General features: G+C 38.9%; 1 protein-coding gene across 1 annotated transcript in view; it reads right to left on the reverse strand.

Annotated features, from left to right (window-relative positions):
• PDZD2 (PDZ domain containing 2) overlaps positions 1-26,742 on the reverse strand; it is a 2,738,687-nt gene that overhangs the window by 2,415,661 nt on the left and 296,284 nt on the right. The window contains exon 2 of the mRNA XM_044073368.1: positions 12,835-12,976. The gene's annotated coding sequence lies outside the window, so the exon portion shown is untranslated. The remainder of the gene's footprint in view (positions 1-12,834; positions 12,977-26,742) is intronic.

Raw genomic sequence — 26,742 nt, forward strand, 5'->3', positions numbered from 1 at the left:
TGTTTCCAACATACAACACATCATCGTATACCTCTTAATCTCTTTTCTTTCTTTTATAACATTCCTTCCTAATCCCACCCATGACTGGCAGTAGAGTTTTACGTGCTGGCTTGCCGGGCCTAATGCACAACCTTCAATGAAGGAAGGCCCGTTCATGCATGTCGCCACACAGAAGATGCTTATAACTGAGGATCGAACGGGCAACGTCTAACTGTGAGGCGACAACGCTACCGCAGCACCATATTTTTTATGAATGTAATAAAATTAAATCATATTGGAAAGGAATCAATCATTTTTTACAAGCTTTATTTAATGAATCCTTTACCTTAACTAAAGTATTGATTATAGTAAATGTAAATGAAGGTCCCTACCTGAATAAGGCAAATCTGTATTTGTTATGGACAATACTTGCTATATCTAGGAAATGCGTAACCAGAAGGTGGAATTCAAATACACCCCCGACATTGGAAGAATTCTGCACTTTACTGAAGACAATTGCATCGATGGAAATAAAAATCAAAGAGCTATGAACATATCCCAGGCCATTGGTAAATAATCCTTGGAAGAAAGTTATATCTTTGTTGGACACTCTGCAATAATCCGTATTGTATCTCTGATAACTGATCTGTTAATTCTATATTTAATAACATACAGTGTATATAACTGAAAGTCAGGTTATTGTAAATATTGTATATAGTTGTTTAAAATGATATTTAAAAATATTATGTAAACATTTTAATTGAAAATAAAAAAATATTTGAGGAAAAAAAGAATATGATAGTTGAAATCATGTCCATTTTTACCTATGTCTGTTTTCAAATGACCATTTATGGTCAGTGTGTTTTATTTTTACAATTTACTGCGCTACTTTATTTTTGTTCTCATTGTAATAAGAATTAATTTTATTTTCAGGGGGATGAATTAGGTGGGCAATATTTTCTTTTTGGAGGGTTTTGTGTATGTATGCATTTTATTTGTACAGCGTGTGACGTGTGATGCTACTTTTTGTTTTTAAATATTTTTCTTCGTCTTTAAATGAACATGAAATCACAAGAATCAAAAAGGATGTCTGTATATGACTTTATGTTTTTTGTTCTTTCTTTTTTTTCTTTTCTTTAAAGTTAACTGCAGATTTGGATTTGGGAGGTTATTTCAGCTAGGTAGAACATTTTGGGCTCTTTTAAGGATATACATTTCAGAGTTTTGTGCCAGGAGTGTGTGGACTTTTACATTAAATTTTAGTAAATAGTGTAAATTGTAGTGACTTTAATGGCAAAACAAGTACAAAATTGTTGATATGCCAAGAGTGTAGATAAACAAAATTATTTATATAGTATCCTAGACATGCATTTTAGCACACTCTTTATCTGGGGTCTAATGCTAGGGTAAACAGGTTGATAGACATACTGAAAGATGCATGTACACATGTGCATACATATGCACACCCAAACATGCTTATATTTTTACATAAGAAGGGGCATGGCTTTTCTAGCTACCAGTGGGTTTGCAGTACCAAACCAATAATGACTACACTGAGATCCAATTACATCACTCAGAACTCTTGAAATGTTATAACCAGCAGTCTAAGAACTGGACAGAGGCAACTTTGTGGATGTGATTTATCACAATTCCACACTGAGTTTCTCTAAGAAAATAAAACATTCAGAAAACAGTTCAAAATGGATTGTGTGGTTGTATAAATGACTGAAGTTTTATGATTAAGGGACATTTAAGAACAGCGGGAAACCAGGGATTAATGAGAGGTCTGGTTTTATCTGAAATGTTCCTTTCCAGTGCAACAATGAACACAAGGTCGCCTGAAGATGGCAATAAAATCGGGGATACAGTTAATAATGTGAGGGAAATGACAGAAGGACACTGACAAACTAGATCAGCTGTCAAAAAAGCAGTTTTACTTTGCAGTTAAAAAGTAATGTAACCTCCTTAATAAGTCAGATGACTATAAAAGAAAAAAATGATCTGCTGATAAAACTGTATAAGCACAAAGAAGTCGTGGCTACCACTGAACAATGTACATTTGATTTTTGTAGCTATTAGTATAACGAAGTCAAGTTCAAAAAGCTCCCCTTGCAAAACAGATTAATAAAAAAGTTATGCACCTGAAACTCCTAATACATCCAGAAATAATACAAGAACTGGAGACAAAGAAACACAAATCAAACATAAAAAGTCAGGTAAATCAGGCGCAGCAGTACCCCAGTGACACAACAAAAGTGTGAGAATGTACAATAGCATGTGCAGAAGTAAAAATGTGAATGTATGTACTCCTACCAAAACAGTGTACAACCAACCACAACAGTACACTCATCTTTTTTTTTTTTTTTTTTAAACAAAGAGGGAAAAACAACAATGACTACCACTTATCCATGGGTATAGTCTAGATTTAACTACTGATGATATAATATATCCAAATCAGGCTTAGCCTTCATGTGCAAAACACCCAGTCTGTAATACTCACAGACAAGCATGGTTATTGGACTGTTCTACAGTCCAAGAACAAAAATTATGTTTATAGTATGAATGAGAGGAGGTCAGATATACAAGGAGCCCACATGCTGGCATTACTCAAGAAATTAAAAACAACCAAAAGTAACCACAGTGTCTATAATACACCAAAGAAAAATGTCCCAAAACAAACACTGTCAGCAGCAGGAACCACTAATAGTCAGCCAACTCTTCAGTACAAGCTGTCTTTATTCTTCCACGTAAAAAAACATACATATTGAGTGCTTTCATCCCCTCAAGAAATTAATCATGCTATACAGTATGACCTAGCAGTTAGAAATGCAGGTAGGACCTAGGAATGTAGGGCAGAGATTCTGGAATCCAAGGAAAGTACAGTTTTGTTAGAAATTTACCAAAATTTTAAATGTCTGAGAATGTCTTTTGCTGCATCAGTGATAACCTGCTGCAGAAGGCTTGAAATTGGGCCAGACTTCTTTAGCTTTGCATTCTTTCCTCTGGACAAATGGACTCCCTCCCTCCTGCATGTTAACACATCAATGGTATATGAGAGAAGTTTACCCATCCCATCTTTGGCGCTTTCTTACTCTGGTTCCCTTTTTGTAGTGAGTTATGCGACCAGAGCATGAAAAGCAAAGGTCCATGTATGATGTGGACTCTAAAAGAAATGCTCAACAAGAATTTACTTAAGTTACCTGCCCAAAAACTAGATCAACCTGGGAATGTAGGGCACCTTGTCAGAATAATAGATAGAGATAGTGCTGACCTACACCAGCAATGAAGACGTCCCAGGAAAGAAAAAGGTAGGAGAAGGTGAAGGAAGGGAAATAATATTGCAACAGTAGATATACAGTAACTGAACGTCTAGATTTATGCTAAGTTCCTAACACAGCATATTATTTTGTTGTTCGCTGTTGCTGTACTGACAACTTCTTGGGAAGAGTGAAAACATTTATGAGCCTTGGGAGAGTTTGAGCCTGAGAAATACTGAGTTGCAAGATACCCTGCAAGACTACTGTGGCAAAACCATCCTTTGTCCTAGAGGAGATATCCAGGTTATAATGTTTTGAAAAAGGTGTGGATTGATGACAAGGTAACTGCTTCCAAAATGGACCAAGTGCTAACAATTTAGGCAGGTGGTGGTGCTGCAGTGGCTCTAGCAGACTGACCTCACCTGTTCTAGGGCAGTCTAGGCACAGAATGAATAGCAGAAGATGATGCAATGAGCTACCTATTTAGACACTGTTTGCTTAGAAAAAGGTCTGCTCTTCCTACTTTTTGCAAAGGGCACAAATAACTGGTCTAGTTTGCATTTTTTTTGTTTTGTCCATCTAATATTTCAGTTGCCTATTTGCATCAGTAGAATGCAAGATCCTTTCACCTTTGTTTTAGATGTAGGGTAAAAAAAAACAGAAATGTGAATAGCCTGATTCAAAGAAACACTGTCACTACCTTAATCATGAAAGAAAAGTCAGTGTGAAGTGTGGCTCTGCCCTTGTCGAAGATGAGAAAAGGCTGTTTGCACATGACAGTCAGCAGTTCTGAGATTCTTATGGCAGAGGTGACAGCTGCTAAAAAATAGGTTTTTGGGATGGGTACAAGGGGGGCAGTGCAGCAACATTACCTTTTGTAAGATGTAACTGATTTCTCATTGTGAACAGATCGCTTTATTAGGAGATCTCAGGTGCAGCATGCCCTTGAGTGATTGCTTCACAGATAGTCTAGACTTTAACGGGAGTTTCCAAGGCAGGCATGTTGAAATGGCAGATACATGCAAATTTAATGAGATGTCAGACTGATTTGAAAAGGTCTGACATGTAACTGGGGATCATGGACTTCAATGACTGGGACAGGCCTGGACCCCTTCTTTCACACCAAATGAAAAATCTTTTACATTTTGCTAGATACAGTTTCCTTGCATTAGATTTATTAGCCTCTAATAAGAATGAAAATAATCCTCAGAGAATATGTGCCTGAAGGGTATGGGAGTAGCCAGGGAATTGTTATGGCTAGGCTTGTATAGGCCCTAGGGCCAATAGCCTAGTACCAACCTATGAACCTATAATTATCCAAGCCCTTAGTCTTAAGGTCTTAAGGTTGTAATGCATCAAACCCCTTATTTTGGGTCAAGACTTTCATGTGCTGAGTTAACAGTAAAGGCTCGGTCCTTATCACACTCATTAGAATGGAGACCTAGCATTGTCTTGACCAAGAGGGTGTTAGCAGCATTTTTTACTTGTTCTCCATTACCTTTTGTATTACCCAGAGGTGAAGAGGAACTGGAGAAAATATATACAAAAATAAGCCTTCTCTCCAGATGGAGAAGACATTTGCTGCCTGGGCCCCGAAAAAATGTGTTCTCTTTCAAAACTTTTGAAGATATCTGTTTTCCAGAGAAGCAGAAAGGTCAGTTTTTGATGCTACCTATCTATGGGTAAGATCCAGGAAAAAAAAAATCTAGAAAAATATCATTGTCCAACATCTACTCATGAGGTTCTGTTTCTGTTCTTTTCTGTTCAGATGATGTGCCAGTATATTGTCAAAGAAGAGATATAATACCCAAGTGTCAAGTCTGTATCCTCAGCCAGAGAGTACGCCTCCATCACTAACTTGCAGAGATGGTAATAATGTGTTCCTCCTTGCTTGTTGTACCATATCATAGTGTTGTTTTCTGTGAGAATGTGCAATATTCCAAACCTATTTCAGGTCCTTAATAGGCAGGATCATGACCATCATTTTCTTCACATTAATGTGTCTTTTTTTTTTAACTTATCCCAAATCCACTGGACCCTCAGACCCCCCCCCCCCCAAGAGTCAGCTTCCTGAGTGTGTGTAAGAAATCCACTGTTAGTGTCTGGGTATCAAGCCCCACTTGGAATGGCATTCCCATTTTTTAGTTTCACTTGTTCTGTCCACCATAAAGAGTTTTTTTTTTTTTTTATACAAGGTAGAAGGGAATGGACATATTGGCATCACCCGTTTCTTAAGTACCACTGCAGTGTCCTCATGTGTAGCCTGTACAAAATCATAAGTAGGCTGGAGGAAGCTGCATATCCCAATATCCTTAGAAAGTCCCTAGCTGTGATGTGATGCAATTGTACTATGGAGCTGAAGTACTTGCTCAGAAAGGTCAGTTTCCCCTTGAACAAAATGTCTTCTAACTCATAGTTTCTATCCATGCTGCCAAGAACCAGTTTTGCTGCTTGGGTAAGATCTGAGATTTTAGAAGATTCTGTGAAAATCCCAGAGTTTTGAAGGATAAAAGGGTAAATTGTATAGTTCTACTGAGTCATAGCTGTCACATTTCAAGATATCAACCATGAGGGCCTTGAGGCTTCCCTTTTTAATCTTGACATTTTTTCTCTTAGTGGCCTCTCTTCCCCATTTGCTGTTTTCTTTTCTTTTATTAAGTCTCTGGGGGAAGGACCAATGCTTTGTGGGAAATTTTCTGCTATAGGCGACTACGTGGAAATGAAACAACTGTTTCACTGACTACATATGTTGCCCTCTTCCTCCAGCTTTTTAAACACCTGCTCAACAGGTAGTCCAAACAGCAACTCCTTTTCAAATGGGGTATTGAGGAGTTCAGTTTTAACATGGTTCAGTGGGGGGTCCTCAGCCAAACATGTCTCTTTAGAACTGACTCAGAACCTGCCGTTGCTCTAAAAGGTGTATCAACACATCATAGACCCATCTGATAGAGTGCTTTGCCATCTAGGAAGACAGGTTGTGTAAGTCTTGCACTGTATCTCTCAGAGCTTTGTCTGGGGTCTCCTTAGCTTTGTTCTTTAACTAATACAGCAGTATCTCTGGTTTAGTAACAAGTCTCTAGCAACTGAAATCCTGGAAGGCTAGAGTGGCACAAGTGTTGTCCTTCTCAAAGTTATCCAGTATTTTATTTTCATGTCATTGAAATGAGGGTTCTTGGTTAGAACCCCAGAAGACAAAAGAACACCAAAGAAGACTCTTTGCCGGCATCCATAGACACCATGGCTGCATCTGCAATAGGATTCTTATAAATATATTTGCAAGAATCCACTACTCTGTGAAAACAGTCTAGTTTCCCAGATGCAAGGGATTGGCAGACTTCCACCAAAAATTCATTTCTAAACATATCTACTAAGGCTTCTATCACTCGAGGTACTGTTAAGAGTTTTGGCTCGGGTAAGTGCATGTACGTATTGACTAAAGAAATATGTAAAGATATTAAGTTTCTCTATTAGAAGAATACAAAAAAGGGAGCAGATCATTAAAAATTCTTTAAAAAGATAGATGCGGTAAAAGCAACACCCAATATCAAAACACATTAGGATTAATCATCCACTGCCTCCAATAATAAACTAAAAATTTCAGCACATAGAAAAAAAAATCTAGAAGGTATACAGACAAATATAAAGGAAAAGTATAAAACAAACAATTCACTAATGAACCAAAAAGGTTTTATAGAAGATCAAGAAACAAAGCAAAAGTAATAATACCATCTAAAAAGTATTTATATATTTATGTCACTTTTCTTGTTCTGATTTTTCCAACACTGAACAGTTCTGGGCAGTGTATGAGGGAGACAGTGATGGGAAAGCAAATAATAAAGAGGAAGAGCAGTGAAAATCTCCTCAGAAGTATGAAAATAATCCTCAGTTTGTAAAGATGGCTGGTCAGGCCATGCCTACCATTACAGGTAACATCTTGGTACATGTAGACAGGTCAGGCCATGCCTACCATTACAGGTAACATCTTGGTACATGTAGATGGGTCAGGCCATGCCTACCACTACAGGTAACATCTTGGTACATGTAGACAGGTCAGGCCATGCCTACCATTACAGGTAACATTTTGGTACATGTAGATGGGTTAAGCCATGTCTACCATTACAGGTAACATCTCGGTACATGTAGATGGGTCAGGCTATGCCTACCATTACATGTCACATCTTGGTACATGTAAATGGGTCAGGCCATGCCTACCATTACAGGTAACATCTTGGTACATGTAGATGGGACAGTCCATGCCTACCATTACAGGTAACATCTTGGTACATGTAGATGGGTCAGGCCATGCCTATCATTACAGGTAACATCTTGGTACATGTAGATGGGTCAGGCCATGCCTACCATTGCAGGTAACATCTTAGTACATGTAGATGGGTCAGGTCATGCCTACCATTGCATGTAGCATCTCATGTAAACAGGTCAGGCCATGCCTATCATTACAGGTAACAGCTCATGTAGACAGGTCAGGCCATGCCTACCATTACAGGTAACATCTTGGTACATGTAAATGGGTCAGGCCATGCCTACCATTACATGTAACATCTTGGTACATGTAGATGGGCCAGGCCATGCCTTCCATTACAGGTAACATCTTGGTACATGTAGATGGGTCAGGCCATGCCTACCATCCATTACAGGTAAAATCTCGGTACATGTAGATGGGTCAGGCCATGCCTAACATTACAGGTAACATCTTGGTAGATGTAGATGGGTCAGGCCATGCCTACTATTACAGGTGACATCTCGGTAGATGTAGATAGGTCAGGCCATGCCTACCATTACATGCAACATCTCAGTACATGTAGATGGGTCAGGCCATGCCTTCCACTACAGGTATAATCTTGGTATATGCAGATGGGTCAGGCCATGCCTACCATTACATGTAACATCTCAGTACATGTAGATGGGTCAGGCCATGCCTATCATTACATGTAACATCTTGGTACATGTAGATGGGTCAGGCCATGTCTACCATTACAGGTGACATCTCGGTAGATGTAGATAGGTCAGGCCATGCCTACCATTACATGCAACATCTCAGTACATGTAGATGGGTCAGGCCATGCCTTCCACTACAGGTATAATCTTGGTAGATGTAGATGGGTCAGGCCATGCCTGCCATTACATGCAACATCTCAGTACATGTAGATGGGTCAGGCCATGCCTTCCACTACAGGTATAATCTTGGTATATGTAGATGGGTCAGGCCATGCCTACCATTACATGTAACATCTCAGTACATGTAGATGGGTCAGGCCATGCCTATCATTACATGTAACATCTTGGTACATGTAGATGGGTCAGGCCATGTCTACCACTGCATGTAACATCTGGTACATGTAGATGAAGGACATAATCTTGTTGGAGTGGTGCAGTAAAGCATGGATGGGAAAAGCAATCTATTAAAAAATAATGTATTAATTTTTAATCAGCACTAAATATGTTACAAACAATATGGTATCTCAGTTGTCCACTTCCAAAAGAAGAAGTCAGAGTAAAGATCATTCATATTTGTTAAATTGTTTTATCAATAGGACCAAGCTGGTCTTCAGCTTTTCTTCTCTGGCAAACATGATTTATCTAAAGAAAGCCTTCTGAGGAAAGTCTGAGTGAGGAAGTCAAGTGTCCATTAAAAGACATATGGAAGAGGAGGGAGGAAAATCAGAGCTTAGGTACTCAGGACTCAAATAGAAAGGAAATTCCAGTTAGGAAGAATCAGAGAAATGAGAAGGAAGAGTCACACTTGATGTGGAAAGTTGGAACTTCTGGAACTCGTGTCATATTTAAAGGCAACCACTATCTCATTGCATGAAGGTTTTCTCATCAAAATGAGATGAGCAGTACTAGATGACTTATTACCGTAATGTTATAAGCAGTACTAGATGACTTATTACCGTAATGAGATGAGCAGTACTAGATGACTTATTACCGTAATGTTATGAGCAGTACTAGATGACTTATTACCGTAATGAGATGAGCAGTACTAGATGACTTATTACCGTAATGTTATAAGCAGTACTAGATGACTTATTACCGTAATGAGATGAGCAGTACTAGATGACTTATTACCGTAATGTTATAAGCAGTACTAGATGACTTATTACCGTAATGAGATGAGCAGTACTAGATGACTTATTACCGTAATGTTATGAGCAGTACTAGATGACATATTACCGTAATGTTATGTTTACTCCAGTTCCAGTAAGGATATGTATGAAATTAAAGAACTCAGGCAAATGACCCCATGATGACAGCTCTGGGCACACTTATGAAGACAGAAGACAGAAACTACTTGGTCCTGTTAACTTCTCATAAAATAGAAGAAACAAAGTTAGAGAAAAAAAAAATGACTGAATGAAAACAGAAACCTTGCTCACCCACCTGTCAAGACCAAAAGAGGAATGAAATGTCCCAACCAGTCTGAACACAGAAGGTACAGGAAAAGGTATATATAGTCACAGTTAAAGTAAACTTTATTGTCATTTAGACCCACACCTCAGTGCAGGCTAAATGAAATTTTGTTGCTTCGAGCTCTATGTGCAGACAATACATATAAATATAACAAATATAAATAAACAACTTTTGTAACATTTGACATGACACTAGACATAATTAAATGTTTGTATCCCTATCTATTAGTAGCACTTAGCATAGCACAGGTAAGTATAATCACAGTTGAGACTTGAACCTTATGAGACTAAAGCACTTTCAGTTGTACGGAATGTAACTTGTTCTTTGAGTTATTGCACAAAAAGTAAGACGCTTTCGATGAGCTATTGCAAAGGTGAGAAGATCCTAACAGTGGGTTGATTGCACTTTAAGGAAGAGATTCCCTTCAGACTGTGGAGTCTCTGACTAGATGACCTGTTGGCTTGCATTACTACTCAAGTTTAGTAGTCTGATAGCCTAAGGAAAGAAATTATTTCTGAATCTAGACATTTTGCAACATATACTTTTGTAGAGCTTGCCCAAAGTCAAGCAGAAAAACAGTCCCTGAGCTGGGTGAGTTCAATTTCTGACCATCACTGTAGCTCTATCGAGACATTGTGCAGAGTGCAGATCCTGTATAGATGAAAGCATGGACCTGTTGATCCTCTCTGCCACCTTCACCACCCTTTGGAGAGCCTTGCGATCTGTAGCCTTGCAGTTCCTGTACCATTCTGTGACATTGCTTGTCAAGATGCTTTCAATGGTGCCTCTGTAGAAGGCTGTGAGGACCGAAGATGAAAAGTTTGCTCTCTTCAAACTGCATAGGAAATGGAGCCTTTGTTGTGCCTTCTTGACAATGTGATTTGTGTTAATGGACCATGTCAAGTCTTCTGCAATCTGCACCCCCAGGAGTTTGGTGCTCTTCACCCTTTCTACCATTTCCTCCCTCGATTGTGAGAGGAGGATGTGCCTCGTGGTTTTTCTGAAGTCCACTATTACCTCTTTGGCATCCTTGTCTCAGTATTGCATGATTTTAGGAGCTCATACACTTTATTTGTGATCCAGGGTTTTTGGTTGGCCGAATATAATTTAAGAGTGTGCAGACCTTTATTTTTAGAGTTTTATTTTCTAACTGTGGGACTCAATGCAAAAATCAGATTTCTACTTCTAGGCACTATTCTCACTCATTTCTCCTTCCAATTCCTCCTACTACATATCATTCTCTTCTGGTGAAGCCATTTTTCCCATCTCTTTCTCCAAGCTACAGAAACATATTCATATATGCATTTGCTCAACCACACTTTCCTAAGGAGTGCATTAATTTCAGTATGTGCAGAATCTGTAAATATGAAGCTCCCACTCTGTTATCTGCTGCCTCTGTCTACATCCTCACCTCTTTACATTCACTTACTACTTACCCTTACTTATCTACTTACTTATAGGTGTTGACTGTGATGGTCCAACTAGGCCCAAAGCCTGTTTTGAGAAAAGACAAAAGGTGATATTTAACTTAACTGGGGTAAGTTGGCCATTTATCATTGTTGGTCTTCCTGTCTATCCCAGCTACCCTTATCCTTTCCCACTGTTTTGTTTCTTTTTTAGTACTATCCCCCTTCTATTTAACAGTTCAGTTTCTTCTTTATCTACATTTACAGTCCTTTATATTCTCTACTGACTCCCTCTCCATCTCTTTCAAACACATACTTAACATGGGTAGAAAATTGTCTGGAAACAGTAGCTCAAATGCATATTTACAGTAACCTAGTACTTCTCTGGCACATTTAGCAAATATATATTTAGGCTTTATAACTGAAAAAAAATAATTTAAATTAATTAGATTAGGATGGCACAACATTATAACATACACTTTTTTAGTATTGAAATTAACCACTTTTAATTTCACTGTTAATGGAATAATACATTTCATTTCAGGTCTGTAATCTGCCTGCATTCACCTCCTGCATGTTTTCAGCCTGTACTTATGTCACACAATATATTTTCTACATTCTGGGAGGTAACTGCAGAAACGTTTTCCACTCCAGTCCTTGGTAACAATCCATCTCTCCTTACTTATTTGCTAACTTGTTAGGTAGAATGCTACATCATAGTTCTCTTCTCATTTTACATCTTACATTCTTATAACAGTTTATAGAATTTCCTTGTTATGAAGCATTATTTGCTACATGTAGTCATCATTAACTTTGATACCTATTTTGCTCTATTCGGAATCATGGAGGTGGAATCTCCCTGGAACTTAACGAGGTAAGGCAGAAAACTAGTCCAAGATGGGACAACATTCCATTCCAGGTTTAACTCACATGTGCAAATACCCCCACCCCCACCCCCCACACACACACACACACACACAAAGACCACATGCAATGCACACCTATCGGTAATTCTGATGCTTGCTAGTTCATCAAGCTCCATTTCTTTGCCATGCAGGAGAAAACCTGAGCACCTGGTGAAAACCCACATGGACAGACAAATGACATGCAGACTCCAGACAGACAACACCCCACCCAAACACTGGACTAGAGTGCCAATTGCTGTGCAGTAACAATGGTAACTTCTACAATACTGTGCCACCTACTTCATTTGCAATATGTCACTTAGTAAAGCCCTCCACATTGCATTGTTTTTAAAAGTACTGCGGTAGTCATCCTGCATTACATCTGGACCTCAGAATACATACAGACATGAACTTTTATCTCAATCAATGTACAGAAATTAGTTTTTAACATATTCTAAAATTCCTTGTAAAGCAAATATTTCAGCAAGCAACTGCATACATTTAAAAAGGGGAAAAAATGATCTATGTAAAACTGAACTAGGCACAAAGCATTTATAAGGTTCTCCACAAATACTAATCCTTATCTATTTATTATAATTGTTTTAAGATCCTGTAACAAAAAAGACAATATCAAAAACATGTAAACATAAATAACCAGTATAATTATGCAAGCTATTTTTTCATATAATGGCAAAGCAGAACTCTAACAACAGACATTTTTGTATGACGTGTTCATTTATAGATAAGTTTGTATATTTTCTTTAAGTCTATAAACTGAAAAGCAAACAGTTCCAACAGCAGCAATTAAAACAGATGGTGACTTGATTATTAAAGAAGTGTGTAGACTATACTTCCTACCTTAATTATGGGATTTCAATCCAAAATGTACAGTCGCATTTCTGCAGGAATGTTGAATGCCTTTCTCTTCACCTTTGGAACTCTTGTGAAGGTGTCTGTGTAATAACTTACTAGTTCTGGTTTATCCTTCAGATATTATAACCTGCAAAAAAATAAATAAATAACACTGTAAGGTCAAAAGTCTATAAGATTTGCAACAAATAAACACTGAAGTGTAGACTAACAAGATTATGAGATACAAATAAGTCACATCTTGCAGAAATGGTTCGATTCCCACTGCTTCCCCTGTGTGACTGAACAACTTGCTTTACCAATGCAAAGTTTCCAGCTCAACTCCAAAATCATAGTAGAAGCTTGATTAAGACGGGCTAAATATTTTTTCAACTTTGAAACAGGCATTTTAGTATACAGTATGTGAACGATTCTAAAGCCCCATGCAATGTCACTGGAGCTGTGAAAATATCAACTTGTCTGTGTGGTGCTAGCAACTAATGGCATGCAATTAAGAAACAGCTTAAAGTGCAATGACCCCTGCAACCTAAGAAAAAAATAAACTTCTTATGAGCTTTTGGTGGAAAATTAACAAGCTTGGGAATCTTAACACAATAGCTGGTGGAAGCCTTAAAGGCAAACAATGCATAATATAAATACAAGCAGTGATAAGGAAATAACATATTTCACTCAGCACCAACATAGCAATACATCCAGCACAGTGGTTCTACTCAGCACCAACACAGCAATACATAGATATCCAGCACAACTGTTCTACTCAGCACCAACATGGCAATACACAGATATCCAGCACAGAGGTTCTACTCAGCACCAACATAGCAATGCACAGATATCCAGCACAACTGTTCTACTCAACACCAACACAGCAATACACAGATATCCAGCACAGAGGTTCTACTCAGCACCAACACAGCAATACATAGATATCCAGCACAACTGTTCTACTCAGCACCAACACAGCAATACACAGATATCCAGCACAGAGGTTCTACTCAGTACCAACATAGCAATGCACAGATATCCAGCACAACTGTTCTACTCAGCACCAACACAGCAATACACAGATATCCAGCACAGAGGTTCTACTCAGCACCAACATAGCAATGCACAGATATCCAGCACAACTGTTCTACTCAGCACCAACATGGCAATACACAGATATCCAGCACAGAGGTTCTACTCAGCACCAACATAGCAATACATAGATATCCAGCACAACTGTTCTACTCAGCACCAACATGGCAATACACAGATATCCAGCACAGCGGTTCTACTGACATAGCGAGAGGGGAGTAAGTTTCAGCATCTAGTATTATTAGTCAATAACCAAATATATCTAATGCCACTTCTAGGGAACTCAGAGTACCTTACTTGAGTTGGCTAATAATCCTACAACACAGTTGCAGAGGTAAAAAGGTAAATAGAAGGAACACCACTGCTTGTATTTATGAATGATTACATTGCTGTTTATACCAGACAGAAGAGTGCATATCTGTAGCCACTCCTTAAATAACTTCCAAGCCATGGCCACAGAACCATTACAGCAGCAAAATTCTTGTGAGAATATAAGATGCAAAGTGAAACAAACTGAACCAAAAAAAAAAAAAATATATATATATATATATATATATATATATATATATATATATACTTCTTAAGTCAGTAACACTTATTTACAATGTTAAAAAAAACATTGGTGATAGTATAACTACCACCTCAAAAAGCTAGAAGTGCAACAAGGAGAGTTCAAAGGTTAAAATCTTGAATAAAACAGAACTGCTTTCCTTGAAGGTTACAATGCATCATTTTTATCTTTTGCAAACTTCCTTCTCATCATGCTTATGAACAACTTTGCTGTATCTTGGTACATAGCTTCCGGTAACATCCGATACATTCAGCCATGGAAGGGCGGGAAGTAAAGGCAAGGCTTACTGTCTCTGTGTCCTCAGACAGCTTTCCTGCACAGTGCCAGTGGCACTGTTGATCACCCCTGAGTATAGACTAAGGGCCACTGTAACTTTAAATAGTCTTTTTCAGATGTTTCCATAGCAACTAAGCAAAGATTGTTCTGAGAAGGACTTATTAATGTAGGAGTAATTACCCCCCTGTCCTGTGCCTCATAGCATCCATGAAGTGCATGCTTCATCTTTTGTTCTTTAAAGAATGATCATATCCCTAAATATGTTAATTAATTCATTTCTCAGCTTCCACCATGAATGTTCTAGTGCCATAAATAATATTCACTACAACCTACTGACCATCTTCCCACAGGGCTTGCCTGATGTTAACCTAGCAATGTCTGCAAAGTTCTCAGTATCTCACTGCAAAGTGAATCTTGCTCTGACCTGCAAACCCATACTGTCAGCTACAGTTTTAGAGATCAGAGAATCAACTACCATGCCTTGGCATTATGTGGCAGTAGTGCTTCAATACATGCAGCCCTGTTCCCTCCTAATGGCTTCCATCTGTGAAATTAAAAACTTTCTGCACAAGTATCTGTAGTCATTCACTTTTAGCACATTTAAGAAAGAAAACAACATTGCTGAATCATGCCACAAAATTAGCCAACAGCTGGCACTAGACCACTACATTTCCTTGTGCCACTGTCCTCATATACTAGACAGGCAGTATATACATATATATATATATATATATATATATATATATATATATATATATATATATATATATATATATTTATTTATTTATTTATTTATTTATTTATTTATTTAGCTAAACTGAAATTGCTGAGCCTTGTGTGTCTCTTATCCATCCTTTGGAGTAGACATCAAATTGAGATGCCATCTAGATGAGATGGTGGTAGCCAAGATGGGTGCAAAAAATCACCATTGGACTTATTGAAAAGAGTAGTCCTCAGTGTCCTATCCAAACTTCTCTAGTCAATACAAATACCACATTGGATGTACCCTGAAAAAAATGCCACCGCCTAATAGAACTAACCTGATCACCAAATGTAAATAAATAATACCCCTACTTAAAGAGCATATTCACTTCTAATGTGTGTTATCACATGTGGTCTTATTTATCCCACCCTCTCTCTCTCACACAGATATATACAGATGCATACACACACACACACACACACACACACACACACACACACACACACACACTGACATAAAAGACACTGTTTCTAGCAGCTGAATGCACAGAACAAGCATGACGAGGGACCAATACAAATGCCAGGACTGCTGCCTTAACAGCAACCCAAACAGGTCTGCACCTTCCTCACCATCATAACTTTCATCATTAAAACTGAACTGCAATAAGCATCTGACTGTCATGAAATGGAGCTTTATGTCACTAAATGAACACATCTGTAGGAATAATACTCAAGTGAAATCAGTGTCTCTGTTAACCATAAAACCAAAGACTAAGCAAGCAAAAAAAAAGAGTGGACCAAGTTTGCACTGCGATACCAAGGAGTGAAACCACACTATGTCTGTAATGTGCCACTAAAGGACAGTTTGAATGCTGAAGCAAATTAGTGGGGCCATTTCTTGTTTCTAAAAAGATCTGCCAATAAGCATGGTTAGATATAGTATGTCATTGTTTTCAAATCATGGGATACATCTGGGAAATTAATGTCTAAGTAACATGTCATTGCTCTCAAATCATGGGATACATCTGGAACATTCATGTACAAGTAACATGCCTCCAGCAATACTAGTTCTATATAACATAGAATATCCATATGGGGGACTTCGCCTCCCAAATCTTTACAAAAGGAACTCCACCTCTTACAATGTGTTACTTTTTTCACCCAAGGTCATAACACTCTTCACTGATGGGTGAAAATGCTCCCCAAAGTAACATTACACATTTCTTCACATACACAGTCTCTCCCAAATGTTTTTTTCAGAAGGATAGAGATACAAGACACACTGCTTACTATGAATGAAACTAAAATTCTTGCTAGCTCATACTGCCTGCACATTATACACTGACAAATGTTACAATATTCCTTTTATCCTTTTGGCACCCATGTTACACCATCCTTGAATATGCATTTGAAATTAGTGATATGTGTTAACTAGTCATACTGGATCACCTCTGTGATGGCCTTCTGCAGTAAGTTTACACTTGAAAATATCATTCTCATCCTTTTGAACATATGTTCAGCTTTCGCAAGACCTATGTTTGTCAGGGTATCAGGGTAGGACAACCTTTATTCCATTTTGGTGTTCTTGCACCTGAACAAAGGGACATGCATTCCCAATGTCCTCCAGTTATTGGTACCCTCAAAGTAAAACTCATTTGTTGTACTTTTATATTTTGTTTATCAGCAACACAGCCACAGACAAGGATGAGGCTATCCTGGCACTCAGTGGGCACAAATGAGAGAAACTAGTTCGTGCTACGATGCCAGTTTATCACAGGAGCCACACATGCATACTCAATCATACATGGCACACACAACTATGTGTCAGTCTGGAGGAATATCTGTTCAATTACAGCATGTCTTTGGTATGTGAAGAGAAACAAAATCACCCAACACAAACCTGCACTGTCATCAGGGGTATGCAGACTCATTGGAGAAGACACCCCAACTAGGAAACAAACTCGAGAACCAAGTACTTTGAGGTGGCAATGTTAACTGCTAAACCACTGTGCCACCCAACTAAGAGCTATCTGCAGACAAAACTTAAGTACATGAGAGTAATACTAAATTATAACTACGGAGATTTCAGTTACATCGGTATTCTCGGGATCAAGCATTAACTAATGTAATGATTAATAAGGAGTATGAGTCCTCTTGGATATCAACAGACACAATAATGTTCTCACATATTAGGGGACTCACTGCATTGAATACGCACCTAGAAAGAATCCTACATCGTAACACCACATAAAGATAGACTTAGACAGATAAGTTTAAGGAAATGACTTGGGAAAGAATGTCTTGACAGACATCCTTTCCTAGACAAATACGTTTAAGGAAGAACCTTGGGACAAAATGCTTGAAGGACATCCTTTCCAAATTCATATTCTACTAGCACTATAGCATATGATTAGAGAGATTCTGTCCCTCTCTTATCTAAATGTTTTAAATTTAACTTCTTAATGCTGTGCAATTTGATAGTTTTCCTGCTATCACATATCTTAATACACAAAATGTGCATATGTCTCTCATTGTTTATTTTCTAGACTACAAAATAACAATCCATCTATCCTCCAGCATACCTTTTTATTTCTTGATGCTATACATGTATCTACACAATGTACTCCAATTATTTTATCCATAAATCTTTTCTTACATTTCCCCTCAGGCCTTTAATCCTATTACAAAGCACCAACATAACATACTTTAGTTGTCTCTTATAGGTTCACAGGTTCATAGCTTCATAGATGTTTACTAGGCTAATGACCACAAGGGCCTTTTTAAGCCTAGCCATGCATCCCAAATTTCTGACAAGTTCTGACACCCTTGATAAGTGTAAGCATGGGCCTGGGAGATGAACCATTTACAGGTTACCTGTGTCCATTAGAGACATAAATGCCAAACCAGGGATGAATTTCAGGTTTCCCATCCAATTCTCCAAGTTGCACTTGAATTGGGTTAGGGTGGAACTCTGCTTCACATGGATGAGGAGCCTGTTCTATAGATGGGGTAGTCTCTGGGATACATACCTATTTCTCCAGCAAGTCCTATTTATATCACAGGCAAGGTTTAAGTCTTTAGAATAGGTAATACTGTTTGTTTTGTGGATATGCAGGAGGTCCATCAGAGTGGGGTCTGACAATGCCCTTTATGCCAGGCATAGATCTCCTCTCAAAAGCCTGTAGGAGACAAAATACAGGGATAGGGCCTTGAGGCGGTCAGCAGAGGACATATTACTTACGCCTTGTATTCTTTTAGTGAGAAACCTCTGTGGACATTAAAGTTGTTGGATATGCCTGGTTAGGTACATACCAAAGGGGGCATTGTGCTCAATGATAGGTCTGATGAATGCCGAATACAGTGGAACAATGACTTCCTTGGACTTAGATGCCTTACCTTTGTTTATAAGTTGCGCAACATAGAATGATTTCCTCACCACTGTAGGCACATGATGATCAAAGCCTAGATTACTATCTAAGTATGTCCCTGAGTCCCTGACTACTGGATCAACTCTAAGGAGTGTGTTGTCAATATGATAGTTACCAGGGATGGATGACTTCCCAAAGGATATTATTAGGCATTTCTTGGCATTTAGCTTTAGTCCATGGCTCTGACACCATTTGTTTGTCTGTGTTAGCCCCTCCTGGAGAACATTTGTGTCAGTTGCTCCTAATTTGCAATCATCTGCAAATTTAGTCAGCCAGAGACTACTGACATTGGCCTTGACTTCTGAGAAGTAAATGCCAAAAAGGAGCAGTCCAAGGACTGATCCCTGAGGGACTCCACTTGTGACTGGCCTCTTTGTAGAGGTGGACTCCCAAATCTAACTTCCTGGGTCCTGTCTGTGAGCCAGTTTGCTATCCACTGGGTGACATACAGGTTTGTACCTAACCTCTTGAGTTTGTCAACAATGCCCGAATGGTTTATTGTGTCAAAGACCTTCTCAAAGAAGTCTACCAGGTTGAGGAGGCATGATCGGCCTTGACGAAACCAAACTGGGTTGGGTCCAGTGTCTGGAGGTTTACTATATCTATGTTGATCATCTCCATGATAATTCTTTCCATGGCTTTACATATAGCACTAGTGAGACTTATGGGTCTCTAGTTTCCAGGGTCTGTAGATGTCCACCTTTATGCAGAGAGATGACTGCTACCTTTCTCCATTCATGAGGCACGAAGCATGTTTGGAGGCTATGGTTAAATAGTAACTCCAGAGACCCCGATAGGTCATGTTTCATGCTATTTAGAAGGCATCCTGTCATATTGTCTGGGCCCACTGATGCAGTGTTCTTGGTCTTGGAGAGAGCATTAAGGACCTGTTCCCTAGTGATAGTAGGGGGAGTTACGTTTGATGATATTTCCTGAGGGAAGGTTGAGGATGAGAAAGGGGTAAAGTTGGAGCTGAATTTATCAGCCAGTAGGTTTGCTATATGTTCTGGCTCACTATAGGTGGCTCCATTTACAATGAACTCTGCACACAATTGTGTATTGTCTTTGAGCTAAAGAATGCTTTGTGGTTGTCCTTAGCATGGGAGGCCAAACTTACCTCAAATTTGGCTGTGGCAGACTTTGTCTTCTGAGTTGTTTATTTAGTTTGATGAGAGTGCTTTTATCCTGTTGGGTGCTGCACCTCCTAATTTATGCCATGATTTTCTTCCTCCTGTTATACATCTGATTGATTTTGTGATTTTACCAGGGTGGCTTGTTTTTTTGAGCTAATTCTGTATGGCTTCCTAGTGGGTACAGCTGCCTCTGTGCAGCTATTAATATGCATGTACAGGGTTTCTGTGAACAGTTCTGCATATGCAGAAGTGTTCTCAGGGTTTACAGGGGCTTGAAATTTTTCCAGGTTCTCACTTAATAGCAAGCGGTTAGCCTTAGAATAGTTCCTGAATATTCCTGGCTTAACTGGGGGCCCAGGTTTTATTTTTAATTCAAAGGAGACCATTTTGTGGTCTGACCTTACCAGGGAAAACATTACAGTAGGGGGTGTGCAGCACTCTTCCATATTAGTGAGGACCAGATCCAGTATGGTTGCACCCCTGGTTGGTGTATTGACTATCTGGTCCAGGGAGTTTGTGTTTACAAAATCCAGGAATCTCTGTGCATGTACGTTTGATGTCATATAAGATTCCCAGTTAATAGTAGGGTAATTAAAGTCACCCATGAATATGGTATTGGGTTGGATGGTTAATGTTTCTAATAAGTTTAAATACATGGTATTGGTTTCCTGGGTCATAGAGGAGGACCTATAGCTTGCAAGGAAGTGGTATTGGATTTTACCTATGGTGATTTGAACATGGGGCAGCTCAAGTGCATTGTCCTGTTTGACCAGAAGTATATTTATTTCTGATTGTAAACAGAGACACCTCCACCTTTAGTCCTTGCCTGTGAAGTAGCTGGTCTAAACGTGTGGAAGGCATTATAACCTTGCACTGTTAGTGTGCTGTCCACGGGTTTAAACCACATCTCAGAGACCGCACAGACGTCAGCATTCTCTAGGGTAAAGAGTGCTTCCAAGGAGTGGAATTTTTTGTTTAGGCTCCTAGCACTGATCAGTAATACCTTTAGATTTTCTTGGTTTTGATTTGCTATGTCGGAAGTAATTTCAGTTTGGCATTGCCTAAAAAAGGCAGTATGGGAGAAGACAATGTTTTAACTAATATTCAAAAACCTAGAGGGGAGAGGTGCAGACCATCCCTGGCAAAGCAGCGTGGTATGTTGACCATCTCCTTCCATGCTGACAAATATTGAACCCTCTTAGGATGACACCCAAAACTAAGCCAATTATTAAAGTCACTCACCTTTTGTTCATATTGTGGCATCATCCTTGCAGAAGGCAAAATCCTGCTCAATGCTAGGCTCACACCATCCTGAGACACATATTCCGAGAGCTTTATGATGTCTCACTTCATATAGTCTAGGGAGGTACGTCTCAGGTCATTTACTCCCTCATGGACTATGACTGAGTCATATTGGTAATTGTAGCCCAATGACCCGAGTGCATGTGTAATGTAGTGGATCCTAGCCCCTGATAAGCAACTGACCGTAACTTTCTCCTTACTTAGCCTAGTGAGAGGGATATCAGTGTGTCTCATGACAGAGTCTCCGATGACTAGAATGTTGGATTTTGTGGTGACTTGCCTTATGAACTTAGAGGTAGAGGCTCCATGAGATGTAGCTCTATGTGTTGACGTGGGTGTTGTTTTGAAAGAGTGTGTTTGGGGCTGCTGAGGGTATTTCTTATGTGTCTTTGTGGTTTAGGAAGATCTCATTCCATGGAACACATTTTTCTCCTTTTATATTTCAAGTCACTTTTAAATGGTAGCTTCTTGTGGACTAAAAGCCATATGAACTCTAACAACCCGTATAAACTGTATTGTTGAATTTGACGGTTTGCTTTTGTAATTAACCAGGAGTGTTGCTAATATGTGTCTCTGAGGGCCCGTCCGCATATCTAGCTATCAAATGAATATAAAAGGAAAGAAAAATCAAAGAAATATAGTAGGGTATTACAGATGAAAAATGACATTAAGAGAATAAAACCCAAGCTGAATGACAAACTGAATCTCTTGCCATGCCTGTCCAAAACCTTTCACTTCCTGTCATGCAGTGAGATAGCCAAGTGACTGGGCCTATACTTATAGTAGTCAGAAAAGACTCCTCTTTAATGTGCTTCTTGAGATCAGATCTATAAGGACAGAGTGTGTGCATGTGCATGTGCATTGCACGCATGCTTTCTATTCCAAGTCCAGGTGTTAGCAGACTAAGAAAAATTACATCCCTGAAGACTGTCTTCTCGGATCCTGATAATGACCAGAGACTCCATAGCTGCCTGCTACACAGAAATGTTAAGTCACTTTTTAAATGAAGAAAGGGAATTAAGAGCCCCCCTCCTTCTTGCAGGAAGAGTTCTTATGGGCTGAATTAATAAAGCAGCTATACTCATTATCTCTTTATATTTCCCAGAACAAAATCCTCAGACTCGGTTTCATGCATGAAATTCTCCAGGCCCATGCGTAGGAGGATTAAATTCAAGCTTCCTACTCAACATGGCTGACATGCCTCTCAACTGTACAAATTTTTGCAGAATGTCCAGATTTTTGCCTCACATTTTTGGTCTGTTCTTAATAAAATGTATGGTTTTCTGACAAATCATTGAGGATTAAAGTCACTAAATAATACTAAATAATGAATTCCAGACTTTATATCCTTCAGTAAATACATAATGATGCAAACATCTGCCATTCTAGCAACCTTCTAAGTTTGTAGAAGCAATATTTATAATCTGTCCCTATTTTTGGGCCTATGTCCTCCCATTATTTCTGGCATTGTCCAGATTTCCTGCTCTGAGAGGTTGAGAGGTATGAACGTTGATTGAGAGAACCAGAAAGATAGGAATGATCTGAGGAAGCTGTGGTGGGGCCTGTAGTCATCTGCTACAGCCAAAACCAACAAAGCACTTCCTAAACAGAGGACTGGCCTAAGCGTACTGGCAGTATGGGTGAAATTACAACATCATATTTACACATTCTTTTTGATACTGTAATAAAAATAATCCAGCCACACTTTAAACTTCAGTACCTACAAATAAAATCATTTTACCATGGCATTCCAACTGTAAACAGTCAATACAAACTTCTTTCACTTAATTTCATGTCAAACCTCAGACAACAGATCAATGTACTACAAAGTGTTTTATGAAATCAGAATGTAAAAGCAGTACTGTCCAATACACTTACAGGAAATGGATTGTGCATTAAAAGAATACTTCTTAGCAATTAGGGATTTAAAATTATGCATGACAATTTGGCGTTTAGACTGTAAAGTTCAACAGTAAATAGTCTTTTAAATAAGCATGATTTAAATCTACTAGAAAACCATCTAGTTACGGCATTATATCAAAAACGTGTCCACCTTCAGAATCTGACTAAGACTGTTAACATTAAGCAATTTCAAATATGAATGAGACATTTTAAGCTTAAGTTGTTTTTTAGTTGCCATAATCATTGAACTCTTAAATGATAGTGTTGTGGTAAGTCTCAGTGGAGAAATAAGTGTTTTGCTGAACCTTACTTAATTAAACAGTATATGACCTTTCAGTTTAAAATGATGTCACAGGCAGTGCTGAACCGTTTTAGTAAGTACTGTTCCACTTTGTTTTTCTTTCTAGTATCCTTGGCTCTTTTACCATGGTTACCACTGGTGGTGTCTGTAGCAAACAAACAACATGGTTTCAAACTCAGTTGTGTATGGAACTGACTGGTGGTCAGGGCCGGTGTTAGCATTTTGGGGGCCCCCAGCAAGTGTCAGGTTGGGGGCCCCTAGGCGTATTCAGTCTAAGTATTACCCTGTCACTGCCATCCCTCCTAAGCAACCTTTTAGTTCATTCTGCAAACTTTTAGCAGTAGTACACACAGAATGACCTGTAGCTACAATGTTTTTACATTACAACAGGCTTATGTACCAGTACCACACTATGTTGGCCCATCTCACAAAGGGGCATTCACAGTTACGGCATTTAGCTGCAACAATGATACATTACAGTAATTTTATGGACAGGGTTGGACTTATCTGAAATTGCACCCTACGCACTGCCCTCTGTTTCAGCACCCCCATACACACACATCCTTCAGTGCTCCCTCCATTTTCCCCACATTGTGGGCTCACCATAGCATGCACGTTACTTTTTTCTTCATTTACTCACATTTTGCTTTACTCTTCAGCTTTTTCAAGAAGCCATGACTTTCTATGTGCTCTAATGTGCATTTTAAAGTTTTTTTTTTTAATTTTTAGACAACCTTTTAATCCAGTGACGGCTTGAACATAAATCATTATTAAGGAAAGAAATTCAGTATGGTTCAGCTTTATTTGTCCTTGCATGCTTTCAACACATCCTTCATGTCCAAGACAGAGGAGTAATAGCAATGTAAGAAATAACTCAATTAAGTAGGTGCCTCCAGAAGCTATAAGGGTTATAGATTCTCTGGGATGTGTTGTAGGGCATTTCCCAACCTTTTAATCCAACAGTGGTCTAAACAAAAATTATGAGTAAGAAAAGACTTGGTCTTTTTTTGTTTTTTTCTTTCAAGAAAGACCTAAGTTGTGACCAAGGCTTAATGTTCAAAGATGACAAAATAGTAGTTCATAATAAACTACCAAGGCAATTGTTGTGAGGATACACAGGTCCTATCTGGGAATACAGTCTGCCTCCCTCACCCCCCAAAAAAGACTGTAATGCCTATGTATCCCTCTGGTGTTAGACTGGGATGGAAGCAGAGGTTCAAATTGCCACAGGCATGCATTTCAAGTGTCTGCTGACATACATAGCATACCTCCTCATCCCAACCCCCCAAGGCAGCCACTTGTATACGTAACTGATGTGAAAGTCAAAAAAACATAATGATTACAGTAATGTATTCCACTGTATTGCTCCTAGATAGTACACTGCCCCTACTCAAGATATAGTAACATTCTTTGTACACCTCTGAGGTCTGTGAGAAAAGTAAAAGAAAAAATGACTACACTGTCCCCAGCCCAAACACAACTTATAGTGACCTCTTGTGTACACTTCTAAAGTCTGAATGTGATGAAAATTAAAGTAGTAATAACCACACAATCCCCAGCACCCCCCATAACCTACATCAACCTTCTGTTAACACATGTCAGCAGGGCTGGTTTTTGAATGGGTGTGGTTAAGAGAAGAGGCCATTATCAACTTTATCCTAAAAGGATCTTATCACAGCTTTATTAAGGTTAAAGAGTGTTATCAGAAAGTTACTACATTTTTCCTCCTCATTTTTCCCCAACCAGCACCAAGTTTTGTGGGGGTCCCCACAGAGTCAAGGATGATTAAGGGAGCCCCCACTGTATCCATTCATACAGTCTGGGGAGTGGGGCAACCAGACTCCTATTAGAGCTAAGTGTCTGAATGTTCTGTGATATATTTTAGGCCTTACTTTTGAAATATAATTACTTGTTAGCTACATTTTTTGCTGATACCCAGAAGAATAATGTATGTATCCTGGCATTATTGAGTGTGTGTGCACAGATAAAAATCAGTGATATTTTTTACATGCATTAGGCATATCAGTACTAGCTTCATACTTGTTACAGCAAATAGCAATACATTGTGCAACACTGGTACACTGACACTGCCACACCAGATCAGCGACTGCTGTTTAGCAGTCGTCAAACAGCAGCAGAGATAAGTCACTATTATTTGCCTCATTAAGGAGCAGGACCGGCCTTAAGTCAACTAGTGCCCTAGGCAAAAGGGCTCCATGGAACCCCCCCACACCACCCAGTGCCCCCATCCTTGTCTACCTACACCAAATAAATACTGGAAAAGTGCCCTTGCTAGAGCAGTGCCCTAGGTGGACACCTAGTTGGCTTATGCCTAAGGCTGGCTGTGTTAAGGAGTAATGCATATCTGTCACTTTGTCCGATTTCAGAGACCTTTCCATGATTTTGCCTCATAATTTTGCTCTTTTCATAAAAAGTTTGATTTGCTGGTAAATTATTCAGGATTTCAGTCAATAAATTCAGACATCAGAGTTTTACACTTCCTATTGTCCAAAAAATGCATGTAGATGCAAAATGTATTAACTTTTTAAGTGAATTAGAGTAATACTTAAAACCATTCCTGATTTTGAGCCTTTATTCTGCAATTATTTCTGGCATTGCACAGAACTGTTTAGCAACAAACTTGAATGTTATAGTATCTTGTGTTCTGATTTATAAAACTCCCTGAAAGAGAAAACGATTCTTAAAGATTGGAAGCTTCAGCTCTTCAGAATCCAAGGTGTGCACTGAAATCAGTCACTCTTGGCTGCTTGCTGATCTGTCTAGTGCTTACTTTTCTCATGTTTATCAACGGTATCCTGAAAGGGTCATATCACAGCCCTGTTAAGGTAAAATTGCATGATCAGGAAATCAGTATATTTTTTTCTCCTCATTTTTCCACAGCCAGAAGCAGCTTTTGTGGGGCCCCTTCCACAGTCAAGGGGGGCCCTGCAGCCACGGGTATTGCAAGTACCTAAAGCGATCTACGTTGTTAATTTTAGTGGAGACAGTGTTCACCAGCAGGATTTAACTAAGCTAGGGGCACAATGTCAGTGGCAAAATATTTAATGGAATTGTGAAGCCTGTTACTTGATAAAACACTGTTACTGTAGCCAAAATATCTTTGAGTTTTAAAGGAGATATACATAAGAGTTATTATTACCCACCTGGTTTAGTAAGTATATAGGACTGCTGTACTAACTTTTGTTG

Source organism: Protopterus annectens, chromosome 1.part1 (assembly GCF_019279795.1).
Source record: "Protopterus annectens isolate FY-2018-M chromosome 1.part1, PAN1.0, whole genome shotgun sequence".
Lineage (NCBI taxonomy): Eukaryota > Metazoa > Chordata > Ceratodontiformes > Protopteridae > Protopterus > Protopterus annectens.